The following is an 11,786-nucleotide window of genomic DNA, read 5'->3' as shown; positions in this document are numbered from 1 at the left end:
GTCGTTATAGATCTGAAAGATTATTTTTTGAGTCAGCAATGGCTTTGAAGAATTCTCCCAACCTTAACAAATATGGTTGCATTAATTTGCCAAAAATTTGGGAGACGGTTATCCTAAGAAAAACTCCTGGTGGATAACTGCTGCCTGTTTTTTTTTTTTTTTTTTTTTTTTTTTTTTCCATTAGAGGGCGCCAAAAATAGGACTTTAGATCTTTTGTCTTTTGCAATTATATTGTTTCACTCACTCACTGTCGCGTTTACATGTGTGTTGTGCTCTGATGATGCTGAGTTGAAAATCAGCGAAATATTAGCGTTAATAAAACATCCTTGTGGATAAAAGTGTTTTTGGTGTTGTTAATACCGTGAAAAATAAGTCATGAATAACCATCAATGCCTAAGCTTATCAGTTAGATTAATGCTAGAGTCCTATTGATGTTTGATGATGTTTGATCCTATTGATATTGATGTTTTTATTCAAACACGGTAGTTGTCTCCATAATTTTCAAAAATGCATAGATGTATTTGAGTTTGCTCTCTGCAAGACAGCAATAAAATTCAACCAAACTTGTTAAAATTCGTAAACGTGTTAAAACTAAGAAATATATATATAGAGAGTTAACATTTCAACTCAATTGTCGGCTATGCTTTTATCTTTCGGTCGCACGATCTTTTGTTAATACCGCACCAATCATATGCACGTCTTAATGACCTATCATTGCTGTCTGTTTCGCGTTAGGCCTAATTACTGTAAAGGGAGAAAAGTCACAAAACAGAAAAATGTTCCGGTCCAGTGCATAAAAAAGTTCCAGGGCCCGTCCCCGGAGAGCCCCGGCTGAATTTAACCGCTGGGTAGATGTGTACAGAAAATTAACACTTTAAGGGACAACATGGCTTTATTAAGGAAAGGTTTCATATTGTCTTAGTAATATGCTGTCATTTTACAAGAAAGTTATCACTAAGTTGGGAAATGAATTACTGGACCTCTGTGAGGCATTCAACAGAATACCAAAGTTACTGTTTAAACTACAGCAGCTTTGATGGAATATAAATTCTTGGCATGGATACCACTACTTTATGGAGTGGCTTACCAGCAGGTATCAAAAAGCAGTGAATACAGGTAGAATCAAAAACATGGAGAGTGGTAAGTGGAGTGTGTCAGGAATCTATTCTTGGACGATTACTCTTCAATTTATATGAATGATGCTGGCAGTTATTTGAATAGAGATATCCATATGCTGGTGATCCTAAGTTGAATAAGATGATGAGAATTCTAATATAAAGTCACAAGATTATCTGAATGAACTGATGTTATTGGCAAATTATAACAGATAATAGTTTAGCATTGTCAAATGTAAGTTTATGCATTTGGAGCTAAGGAGTTTCCAAATTATATAAATTATTCATGAGATCTTCTACAAGACAAATAATGAGGATAAGGATCTTGGAGTGATGATGGGCATGAAAATTAAATTCAGAAGTCACATTAAGTGGGAGAAATGACAGAAAATAATGATGATGATGAGTAATTAGGACAGTACAATGATGTGTAAGAATAGGGAAGTCATTTTGCTTCATTCCAAGATGGCTGCATCTACTCTGTTTAGATCTAGTCTGCAGAGTTCTATGGGGGAAAGGGTACAGAATAAGCCAAATGATATGACTGTGGAATGCTGGGTATTATTATTATTATGCAGGGAGTCATAAGACTATAATGGAAGTCCACCTTAGATAAATAAAATCTGTCATAACACTCATTAAACTCAGTCACTGTCTGCACTCTTAGGCAATGCATTCCATGCTTCTACTACTCTCCATGCAAAAACACTTCTAATCCTCTTAGAAGTTTCCTCCTCTAATCTTCTTCCTTCCTCTCATTCTACCATTCGTAAAATCTTCCCAGTTCCAATCCAGTAAATACTCTAACTTTCAACAGCCTAAATATCTCAAACATATCACTTCTACATGGTATCAGTTTATCTGCATAATCAATGTTCTGCAGTCCCAATATCATTTCTGTTAACTATCTTTGTAATGCTATCTCCAAATTACTTTGTTACCTTCACATTCCAGTAACCAAATCTGCACACAGTAATCCAGATTTAGTCTGATCAGGGAATTATTACAATAAAATTACTACCCACTTGTCTATGTTGGTCAACATCATCCTCTGGGTTATCTTCATGACATTTACAATATGTTACCTGAATTTCAAATTTCAGTCTACTATCATCCCTTCTAGTATAGCTCCACCAAAAGAGAGAGCGAGAGAGAGAGTATGGTCACCCATACACAACTCTCTGATATCTTTCAGAAATTCAATGTCCAACCCAACTTGCTAATCCATTAACTTGGGTGCAACATGTCACACTCTGTCATGTTTATTCCTTTAAAAAATTCAGATAAATGACAGCATACCAGGAGGCTGAAAAATTATTAATTGGTATAAGAGACCTAACACATAGAGTCAGGGAGCTAGATTATGATGTCAAGTATGGTAAAAATCTATGTGAAAAAGTGACTGTGAGAGGAATGTACATTATTATGGGAACAACAAACTCTGCATTTAAATATAAGGAATTAGGAAGTCTTTTTTTTTTTTTTTAACTATTATGTGCAGGTCTGGTTTTCATGGTGATTCTGATACAATGTAGAGTGTTAAAAATGATATCATGATTCTGGAATACTGATTATGAAGACAAATTAAGAATTGGTGTGCTGCAGACACTAGCAAACAGAAGAAAGAAGAGTGATATTGTTGAGACTTACAAACTTCTGAAAAGGTCATACAGAATACCAGCAGATGGAATTTTATGGACAGGTGGAGAGAGGACAAGAGGGCATCCACAGAAGTCGAGAATTAATGCAGTGAAGAAAGGGACAAGAGCTATATTTTTCTTTCCTAGAGTGGTGTGTGATATTAGAATGGACTGCCTTCAGAGGTTGTGAGTGCAAGTAGTGTGAATTAATTAAAAAAACATATAACTGCTGTTGCAGTTGATATGTGGCCTCCCTTGATGAGTCTGTGATTCTCTGGAAAATATGCCTTTCCTTTATTTCATTTCTGCTCTGGTTCCTCTATTATAAAAAGGCAACCATATTACTAAAACAAGAGCACCAATTAACAAATCATGCGTATGTAAATAATGTTACCCTTATGTGCCAAATTCTATATAAGAGCTCTTACCAATTTTTCTAAAATCTTAGTAACCACAAGAAAAAAAAAATAACCAGTAGAAAGTTTGTTACTAAACCTTTATTAATCCACCACTCTTATGCAATTTTACCCTTCTTAAGAACTTGTCCTACTGCAGACTTTTATTAAACAGGCAGATAAACAGTGTAATCAATTCTATAGTATACTCCCTTGGAATGTGAAATTCCATGAGTCTCCCACTGCGTTACCGACAGCTAGAGTTATAAGTTTGAAATGCCCTCTTCATTCGCTTATAATCCTCCAACCTTCCCTGTCCTAGAAATAAAACGTGCTTTACCAGGATGAAATGCCCAAATAAAGTTACCATTAAACATCTCTTCTATGTCACCTGATAATCATCTCCATCCATAAGGTCATTAATCCCCAGTCATTTCTTCTACTTGCCACATTACAAAAGACTTCCTTGGTTGTAATACTACTTTCTGGTCATATTTTAATTTTTCCCTCTTTACTACACTGGTCACGTGCAAATTTGAGCCTTATGTTCCTATGCAACTGTTGTCCACCTCTCTTTATACTTTTTTCATAATTTCTTTTTCACCAACAATTCCTAGTTTTGATTGATTTGTTTGATTTCCCTAGGTCATCCATTTTACTCTAAATCACTTTCTTTTTCACATGAGGTAATACAATTTGCCATTGTCACTAACAAATATTTCTTAATTACCTCCTGTGAATTGTTGACTCTTTCTTTAAATTATTCCATCCATTATAATGACATAAACTAGTTTCTGTTATAAATTGTCTATGAAATTACTAGTTGTGGTGGTGGACAGTAGATGGCATTGGTATAAATGATACGGTTCACTGTAGTTGGTGGATTGAGTGGTATCATGGAGAGTTGTAGAGTAGGTGCCCTCCCTTGACGAGTCTTTGGACTCCCTGGAGGTGTCAAGTAATAATAATAATAATAATAGTAATGATCACCTGCATTATAATTTCACATAAATTTCTTCTCTCATGATACTGCTGCACAACAAATATTTCTTAATTACCTCCTGTGAATTGTTGACTCTTTCTTTAAATTATTCCATCCATTATAATGACATAAACTAGTTTCTGTTATAAATTGTCTATGAAATTACTAGTTGTGGTGGTGGACAGTAGATGGCATTGGTATAAATGATACGGTTCACTGTAGTTGGTGGATTGAGTGGTATCATGGAGAGTTGTAGAGTAGGTGCCCTCCCTTGACGAGTCTTTGGACTCCCTGGAGGTGTCAAGTAATAATAATAATAGTAATGATCACCTGCATTATAATTTCACATAAATTTCTTCTCTCATGATACTGCTGCACAGTCGCTCTCACTGTCTGGGAAAAGAATAGCATCTCAGTCATGATCAGATCCTATGATACTACAACAAAATCAAGAACTTTTGATCCTGATGTTTCCTCCACCACATCTTGCCTAGGATGTGGTGGAGGAAATTCAGAAATTCAGTTCCCCTGTTACTGCATGTTGTTTCTACTGCTTAGTTTACAATATCTATAATTAAAATCTCCCATAATGATCACTCATTTGCATTTGCTAATATGCCAGTTAATTCCCACTCATCATCCTCTATATCTCTTGATTTATAGCAACATCTCACTAAATATCATCTCTACCTCACACCGCATACTCTCAAAGCCACCAGTATCATTTCTTCTCCTGATTCTCTTTCCTGACAGGGCATGACTCATAGCTTACCATAAATATCACTTCACCACCCTCATTTACCCTCCCTATTATGAGGACAGTAAGAAATTTTGATATGCATACTCTGTTAAAGAGTAGAGCAGAAGAGATGCTATGTCAGAGTCAGTAGCACAATCAGCATTTAATCTTGGGGGGGGGGGGGGGGTGAGTTGAGTAGATAATTTGAGAATACACACTACGTATCGCATATGACCTATGACTGAGCATCTGCAATGATTGCTAATTCATAAGTAGTATAGAAATAGAAGACACAACATAAATTAAAAAAAAATGAATTTTAATTAGGAAAAGATTTCTGGAAAATTTTCTAGTGTTTTTTCCTTTTTCTTTGGGGGGGGGGGGTGCAGGGCCAAGGGGCCCTGGCCACAGATTTTGTGCAGTTGCTATAAATCAAGAGATATAGAGGATGACAAATGGGAATTATTTGGCAGATTAGCTTTCTCAGTAAAAATACTGAGAAAGGATTAAAAATATTTAATTCTTCCAATACTTTATACCAGTCACTGAAACATTGTCAGGGAGTACAATATGGACTGTAACACACACAAAAGCAACACAAAACTAAATGACATGTGGACAAAGGAATAGAATCATAACTAATGGAAAACAAGTGCCTACAGCGATGGGGTGCTCTCTGTAGGCACTTGTTGGCAGCCTAGGATGTAAACTGGGATCTTGAAGTATTACTGTTTCCCATATTTTGGGAATAGATGTTGAAAGTTTTTTCACTTGGTTATACTATAAATTAAAGATGCCAAGAAATTATATTCTTGATTTTATCCTTTATCCAAATGTAAGTAAACAAAATTTGAGCGTGAAATAACTTCACAACGGTCGCTTGTACAGAGGCTAATGACTTCACGTCATTTGCCTTAGTATCTCATGAGGCAAGCCACACATCCTTATGGACATGTATAATGCTATGCTTTATGGGAAGGACCACTACTAATACCAGTTTCAACCTTTATTGAGGTTTCATCATTGAGAGTCAGACCAAGAAGAGATACCAACATTGAAGTAATCTTGCTTTTTTACTAGCTTTTATTTTGTGCAGAGGGAACTATGTTTATGCACATCTAATATACAATAAAATATAGTCAATTCTCAACATATGACAGATGCAATTTATGGCCATTTACACTTACAATGGCCATTCTGTTGTTAAAAAAATAAAATAAATAACAAATTCATGCTATACACATTCTACTAGAGGATAAGGTTTAGTGATAGACCCTTGGATCTACTGTACTTTCTTTGGCTTGCAACTCTGCTGTATGGATTATGGGGGAAGAATGTTGCTTGAGTCGGTGCAGTGTGATGTTCACTGGGGAGAGGATAATGTTTTTCACTATCATTTTCAATCAAGTGCTAAGCTATCAATATATACAGAATATGTATATAGTTAGTTTAAATATACCAACCCATTCTGAAACAGATTCCACCCTCCCCTGTCTAAAGTTTTGTCTCGGCAGCACATACAACACGTGTGGTTCAGTAGAAGTGTTTCCATCCACAGCACTAGGTCTCCCAAAGAAAAAACTAAGTTCAATTCTGGTTCCTGACTAGAGGAACATTTTCTAAGAATTTCTTTCACCTTTCACCATTTCCCGAATTAACTGATCTCTGGCATGGGCAAGTCAGTTTTTTCAATGGGAAATTCACGAAAATCAACCGTAGAACCCACAGTATTTCAGACAGGAACATATTGTGTTAGAGAACACGAGCTGGCGACACTGCTTTGCCATCTGTTCATCCTCACCAGCTGTATGGCTGAAAGAATAGAATAGAATAGAATAATAATAATATATATATATATATATATATATATATTGAAAGTATTTTACTTTGGATCTGTTATACATTAAAGATACCAAAAATTATATACTTCGTTTTAATCCTTTACCCAAGGAAGCGAAACAATGTTTTGGGCATGAAATATATTTGTGCAAAACGTCGTTTTGCTTCCTTGGGTAAAGTATGTATTAAAACCAAGTATATAATTTCTTGGTATCTTTAATATATATATATATACACACACACAAGATGTGGCTATTAAATAATGAGACTGGTTGCAAACATATGGTTTATTATTACAATTGTACAACTTAATTGTTATACCCTTCAACATACTGCCCTCCTCTATCTATACACCATTGCATACGAATTTTCCATTGTTGCAGGCAGTGCTGTAAGTCATCAGGTGTTATCTGCTTTAGTAGCACTGCCATTTTCTCCTTTAAGCCAGATGGTTCAACACCAGGATCTTCTTATCAGCCAGACACTACTTTACAGACAGTGCACTGTGGGCTGGAATGCTGTCCTGATGGAGAATCCAAGCGTTGTTCTTCCACAGATCGGGTCTCTTCTTCTTCCTCATTCATTTTCTCAGCTTGGCCAGAACCGCAAAGTTAACTGTCTGACTCTCTGGTACCCATTCAAGCATGATATTAAAAAAAAAAAAAAACGATAGGCATTGCCTTCAGTTTTGACTTGCGCATTCTTGCCTTTTTCATTCTCGGTGATGTGGGAGTTTTCCAGCGCATCGAATGTCACTTTGTTTCTGGATTGTACTGGAAAATCCACGTCTCATCACATGTGATGATCTTCTCCTACAAGTCCGACTCTGCTGTCAGCTGTTCCATGATGTCAGTGCAAATTTGTTTTCAGCAAAGTGACTTCACATGTTTCTTTTATAACTGCCTACAGATTAACTACGAGCAACTGCGAACAATGCTTATTTGAACTGCTTCTAGGACCTTCGAGGTCATTCATGGTGCAAGCGCATCCCATTGCTATGAGTACACAATTCACAGTGTATACCTTGTCTCGTTATTTAATAGCCACACCCAGTCGTGTAGCTAGAGCTTTTGTCGCCCAGGGTGGTCCCAGAGTTTTCCGCCACTCTCAATACACACCAAAAATACTACAAAAAAGTCAACATGACGTATAGGGAAATAAATTAAAACACTATGTTTATTTTTGAAGTAAAACGTTAATTTCAACATTCTAAAATGTTATTTTTCTTGCTTTTCTGTTAGCAAAATTGTCGATGACATTGGCGAAATCTATTTCCTAGTAACGTAGGTAATTCTTAATCAGTTTTATTTATAAAAACTCCTCTCACAACTAGCACTTACGGCATTTGTGAGGAAAATTCACAGGTATTACAATATTTGGAAATGAGTTCTCCAGACTGTATTTTAGAATTAACTGCAAAAGTTCAAAAAGGTTCAAAGCGTTGCTTGGGAGTGGACCGCCCCCTCTGCCCCTCCCTAGCTACGCCTCTGGCCACACCTTGTATATAGTGATGTGGAAAAGAAAGAGACTATTGAATTAGGAATGCAACTTAATTTATAGTGTTATTCTCTTGTAATGTTCATTATCATGTATTTTTCTTTTCATGTTATACACCTGATGAAGTCTTCTAAGAAGACAAAACTATTCTATGCAAATAATAAATAGTCTTTCTATTTCGTTATCCTTCGGCTTTTAGTTATTAAATTTCTTCAAAGATTATGTATATACACAGGATTATCCAAATTAAACTAATCCTGTTTATGGCCTTTTCGAGTGCCACCCAGTAGTCCAAATTCTGCTAAACTATGCAGGAATGCGTTGTGTATCACGCGGATGCGATTATGAGGCGGGGAGTTCCAAAATTCACTACAGGAAAAATTAGGACATTTACATCGTACAGATGTAGATGTCCTAATTTTAAAAAAATCCTAAAGAAAAATTACTACATCTACATCGTACAGATGTAGTAATTTTTCTGTGTGTGTGTGTGTGTGTAAGGAGAAATGCGACACAAACATAAAAAACACGTTTATTCACTTCTATTATGCATTCACCGGCTGCACTGTTCAATGCTGCCATTCCCGGTATGCCACAAACTGCACCCTTTGCACACATGCTGCGTTATGCTGTCTTTCAGCGCTTGCAAGTTCCCCATAGCCAGAAGTCACAGGGGTTAGACCAGGTGAATGAGGCAGTCTGTACCGTCGACAGGGTGTAGCATAATAAAGGCGCTTGTTCAGCCATATTGCGGTAGGCACCATATTACGGCAACAGGATAACTAAGAAATGATCCAAGAAAGATTGGTTGATCTAGCAACTACATCGATAGAGATGGACATACTTATCATTTAAATTTAGACGAGCTTGTAAACATTTTTATTGCGCGATATCCCCGTAGAGCAAATATTTAATTAATATTATTATGTAATTGTTTAGCATTAATGTTTCTCTTGTAATAAAAACAAAATAGCAATTGGAGATTTTCTTATACTGTATTTTTGTCTTATAATCCATCAGGGGCAATATTTAATTGTTTGCCTCAGGACGCGATCTAATCTGGCAACGAGCCTGGGCGCAGTGCATGGAGGATTGCGTGGCTGATCACTGTGGCTTCTGTGAAATGTTCTCGAAGCGCATCTTGTACGGATCGGCAGATGTGTGGAGGGGGCTCCATCCTGCACAGGCGCTGCTGTAGCTGTGGCACAACAAAAGTGTTTATCATATTGCGATACCTCTCATCAGTAACTGAGAAGGTCACGGGACCCTACTGGCGAATGCCCTCAAAGAAGAAGAATGGTTCAGTGATAAATAAAGCTGTAAACCCACGCCAGATAGTAACTTTAGGTGAATGCAAAGGAATCTGTAGGCCTGCACGGGGATTTGCATCAGTGGCACACTCAGGATTTAATCTTAGGGGAGGGGAGAGCACTCGAGATTTAATCTTGGGGGAGGGGACGAGTTGAGAATACACACCACACATTGCATACGATCTATGACTGAGCATCTGCAGCGATCGCCAATACATGGTATCCGTGATCTCTTCTGGACCAGCTCGGGCAAACGTGTTTTTTTTTTCCTTTTTCTTTCGGGGGGGGGCTTGTCCCCCCCCCTGGGTATGCCACTGGTTTGCTTTGCCCTTATCCGACCATTGTGATATTCACAGCTGCGTTCACGGGAAAGGGAGCCTCCTCTCAGCACAAAATCATCCACAGCCATGCAGCGTCCAAATCCACCCGAGTAAGAAATGTTAAAGCGAATGTCAGTCCACTTTCAAAGTCCTGCACGCACAACTGTTGTATCAGGATTAATCATGAATGGGTAGAAATGCAGAATATTTCATACATTTTTCTAGATAATTGTGTAGGGCACATCTATATGGATTGATAACAGCACGCGGAGTGCAGGAACCAACGATGTGATTCATGACCTGTTCCACAACAGTAGTAGCAACATCATTCACTTGAAGTGAACTGATTGGTCTGTGACCTGGTTTAACCCCGAACGATCCCGTTTCTTCAAAACGACTAATCGTTCGTCGCGGGGAACATGGAGATAGTTGACCTCGTCGACACTGGTTTAAGCACCAAAATTCTCCGAGTGCAGCAACAGCAGTGCACTTGTTTAAGTAGTACAGCAAATCACATTATGGCAAAGCTAGTGCTATCACTGTAGATGGCATTAACAACCAGAATGCAGGGGGAAAATCCCGTGACCATCTTTTTAAACCATCCTGCCACATGACGAGTTGCGTGATATACAATTTCATGCATTCAGTGTTTACAACCCTGTGCTGGTGAATTTTGAATTAGTTATTTTTCTCACTCAGATATCGCTTCCACATGACGCACAATGTATTCCTGCAAAATTTTGTAGCATTTGGATCATTGGATGGTGCTCCACAAGGCCTTAAACAGGGATAGTTTAATTTTGATCATATATATATATATATATATATATATATATATATATATATATATATATATATATATATATATATATATATATATATATATATATATATATATATATATATATATATAAGTCGAGGATGGATTAAAACATTTTATAAAAGTTCAATGGTGGAAGATTCTTATCATCAAGGAAGAAACTATGTTACGAAGTATAAGTAGCGCACCCTTGTTCAAATTATTATTAACACATATTTTAATGAAAAATGTTTTATTTCCAGTAATATAGTTTTTGAATTCTTTGTTTATGTTATGTGCTGTTCTGTGTTGCAGCGTCTACAGGTCAGGATTTTTTTAAATGGATTATGATTTAGAGTTGTGGAATTCTCACCTAATGTAAGCAGTTATTGTGTTTTCGGTAAACTCTCTCTCTCTCTCTCAACATAACTTGGAGAGAAGTCTTTTTGGAAAACAGCTTTTTTGCATTTCAATTGTTGACGAGCAAAGTTGTGATTTTTATTCCAACATTAACAAATACTTCTTCAATTCAAAACTATTCTTCTCGGGGGAATGAAGTATGCTTTGTATCATTAGTTGCCATATTTCTCTCACAGCATTTCTTTCAGTTTGGCGAAAATTTCATTTTCGCCAAAATAATGTGCTTTAGAGTATGACAGAAAATGTCATACTCTACATGTTATTTAAAAAAGTATTATTTTAAAATCATCTGTGTTCATTCATTTTATTTGGTTATTTAAAAAAAAAAAAAAAGAACTTCCTGCTTACTCCTTTGCATTATGTTTTCCAATGTATCCCACTTTAGACATTTCTATTTCTTTAAAATGTTTCCCGAGTATGGAATTTCTTCATTAGATTACTCTAAGTCATATGCCAATTATATAATTTTCAAAGTACTGCCAATAAAGAATTGAAACTTTACCTCACTGTTCCGTATTTAACAGAAACCATTTATAGTTATTTCATCATTAAAATGGCATAAACTGAGAATTACAAGAAAGTTAATCAGTAAGCTAAGCACTAACAGGGAATGCTTTAGCGATTACAGCTGTTCCTTTATGATACATCCCATTCTCGTAATTTTGTATAAATAATGAAAATATAACAGTTTCGAAACTGCTATAAACAACTCTCCTTGCAATATTTCATT

The sequence above is a fragment of the Typopeltis vanoorti genome, chromosome 10 (genome assembly GCF_054136105.1).
Source record: "Typopeltis vanoorti isolate ZY-2024b chromosome 10, IOZ_Tvanoo_1.0, whole genome shotgun sequence".
In the NCBI taxonomy this organism is placed as follows: domain Eukaryota; kingdom Metazoa; phylum Arthropoda; class Arachnida; order Uropygi; family Thelyphonidae; genus Typopeltis; species Typopeltis vanoorti.
The sequence above is the reverse complement of the archived record's forward strand: the minus strand, read 5'-3'. Positions refer to the sequence as shown.